Raw genomic sequence first — 3335 nt, 5'->3', positions numbered from 1 at the left:
TACCCGTTCCCCGTAGGGAGGAGCAAGCCGCCGCTTAGAGACGAAGCATAAAGTGTCCTCATTCCACATAGGGCAAGCTGGATGAATCCATTTTACCCAGGACGGCCGAAGCGGCGTGGACCAGGGGAGAACTGAACCTTATACTTCACACCACAGTAAGTCTACGTGTCCTCTTCCACATAGGGCAAGCTAGAACTAACTATCTTACCCAGGACTGCCGAAGCAGCGTGGACCAGGGGAGGAACACACTTTTCATGGAAACGTAAGGCATCCATGACTGCCATAACGTAAGCCGCCGCTGTGCGCGTATACCCGTTCCCCGTAGGGAGGAGCAAGCCGCCGCTTAGAGACGAAGCATAAAGTGTCCTCATTCCACATAGGGCAAGCTGGATGAATCCATTTTACCCAGGACGGCCGAAGCGGCGTGGACCAGGGGAGAACTGAACTTTATACTTCACACCACAGTAAGTCTACGTGTCCTCTTCCACATAGGGCAAGCTAGAACTAACTATCTTACCCAGGACTGCCGAAGCAGCGTGGACCAGGGGAGGAACACACTTTTCATAGAAACGTAAGGCATCCATGACTGCCATAGTGCGTAAGCCGCCGCTGTGCGCGTAAACCCGTTCCCCGTAGGGAGGAGTCAAGCCGCCGCTTAGAGACGAAGTATGAAGTGTCCTCTTCCACATAGGGCAAGCTAGAATGAACTATCTTACCCAGGACCGCCGAAGCAGCGTGGACCAGGGGAGAACTGAACTTTATACTTCACACCACAGTATTGAGTAATGTGCCCTCTTCCACATAGGGCAAGCTGGAATGTTCCATTTTACCCAGGACGGCCGAAGCGGCGTGGACCAGTGGAGGACTACACAATCATGAGGTTTGATATCGACTTGTGTGTTTCAATAGGATACCGATGGTATGGTTTGAACCGATTTGATTTAGCCATTCTGAAGTCATCACTTGGTTGAAGCGCTGAACTAGGGAGGCATCGTTTACATATATATTGGTTTTCGCATGCTCTACTAGGTTAATGTCATGAGGTTGGCTATCGAGCATGCCCAAGTGATGACTTGATTGTGTGCTTGCTTGAATTCTTCACATTTCATACCATCGGTTAGTTGTCGAATCATTCCTCGATCATAACCTTCGTTCTTGGTTCATGTATGCTCTCTTCCACATAGGGCAAGCTAGAATTAACTATCTTACCCAGGACCGCCGAAGCAGCGTGGACCAGGGGAGAACTATACTTTGTCTTGTATGCCCTCTTCCACATAGGGCAAGCTAGAACTAACTATCTTACCCAGGACCGCCGAAGCAGCGTGGACCAGTGGAGGACTATACTTTGTTCATAACACCACAGTATTGAGTAATGTGCCCTCTTCCACATAGGGCAAGCTAGAATGAACTATCTTACCCAGGACCGCCGAAGCGGCGTGGACCAGTGGAGGACTACACAATCATGAGGTTTGATATCGACTTGTGTGTTTCAATAGGGTACCGATGGTATGTTTTGAACCGATTTGATTTAGCCATTCTGAAGTCATCACTTGGTTGAAGCGCTGAACTAGGGAGGGGCATCGTTTACATATATATTTTTTTTCGCATGCTCTACTAGGTTAATGTCATGAGGTTGGCTATCGAGCATGCCCAAGTGATGACTTGATTGTGTGCTTGCTTGAATTCTTCACATTTCATACCATCGGTTAGTTGTCGAATCATTCCTCGATCATAACCTTCGTTCTTGGTTCATGTATGCTCTCTTCCACATAGGGCAAGCTAGAATTAACTATCTTACCCAGGACCGCCGAAGCAGCGTGGACCAGGGGAGAACTATACTTTGTCTTGTATGCCCTCTTCCACATAGGGCAAGCTAGAATGAACTATCTTACCCAGGACCGCCGGAGCAGCGTGGACCAGTGGAGGACTATACTTTGTTCATTACACCACAGTATTAAGTATGGTGTCCTCTTCCACATAGGGCAAGCTAGAATTAACTATCTTACCCAGGACCGCCGAAGCAGTGTGGACCAGGGGAGGACTATACTTTATACTTCACACACTAGCCAAATTGAAGTCATCACTTGGTTGAAGCACTGAACTAGGGCGAGTCTATCGTTTACTTTGCATTGGGATAATACGCTGCATGCTCTCTTAGGTTAATGTCATGTGATTGGCTATAGAGCATGCCCAAGTGATGACTTTGTTTCAAGCTCAACAGGTAGGGTATTGAGTCCTCTTCCACATAGGGCAAGCTAGAATTAACTATCTTACCCAGGACCGCCGGAGCAGCGTGGACCAGGGGAGAACTATACTTTGTCTTGTATGCCCTCTTCCACATAGGGCAAGCTAGAACTAACTATCTTACCCAGGACTGCAAAGCAGCGTGGACCAGTGGAGGACTATACTTTGTTCATTACACCACAGTATTAAGTATGGTGTCCTCTTCCACATAGGGCAAGCTAGAACTAACTATCTTACCCAGGACCGCCGAAGCAGTGTGGACCAGGGGAGGACTATACTTTATACTTCACACACTAGCCATACTGAAGTCATCACTTGGTTGAAGCGCTGAACTACGGCGGGGTAATCGTTTACAGGTTATAATCATATAGCTGCATGCTCATTAGTAGATAATGGAATATTGTATGGCAATATGAGCATGCCCAAGTGATGACTTTGTTTCAAGCTCAACAGGTAGGGTATTGAGTCCTCTTCCACATAGGGCAAGCTAGAATGAACTATCTTACCCAGGACCGCCGGAGCAGCGTGGACCAGTGGAGGACTCTATACTTTATACTTCACACCACAGTATTGAGTACGACTTGCATAAAGCCCCTAATGAGAACCACGAGGGCTCTCTCAATGTAGAACCACGAGGGCTCTAGTACCGATTCTCTCGGTACGGCTTGGTCCGTGTTCCTTTATGCATGTACTCGCAGAAAGTCTCAACCCGGAGGTCTTGACTTTGATTGTCATAGTTGGACTACGACGGGGCATCCGACCATTGCTGATCGAACACCCCTGATTCACCATCTTTCGGGTAGGCGGTACGCGTACCTCCGGACGCGGAAGTCTCAACCCGGAGGTCTTGACTTTGATTGTCATAGTTGGACTACGACGGGGCATCCGACCATTGCTGATCGAACACCCCTGATTCATCATCTTTCGGGTAGGCGGTGCGCGCACCTCCGACGCGGAAGTCTCAACCCGGAGGTCTTGACTTTGTATTGTCATAGTTGGACTACGACGGGGTATCCGACTCATCGAATACCCCAGAAGCACACCATCTTTCGGGTAGGCGGTACGCGTACCTCCGGACGCGGAAAGTCTCA

This window comes from Anopheles coustani, assembly GCF_943734705.1.
Source record: "Anopheles coustani chromosome X unlocalized genomic scaffold, idAnoCousDA_361_x.2 X_unloc_45, whole genome shotgun sequence".
NCBI lineage: Eukaryota > Metazoa > Arthropoda > Insecta > Diptera > Culicidae > Anopheles > Anopheles coustani.
The sequence above is the reverse complement of the archived record's forward strand: the minus strand, read 5'-3'. Positions refer to the sequence as shown.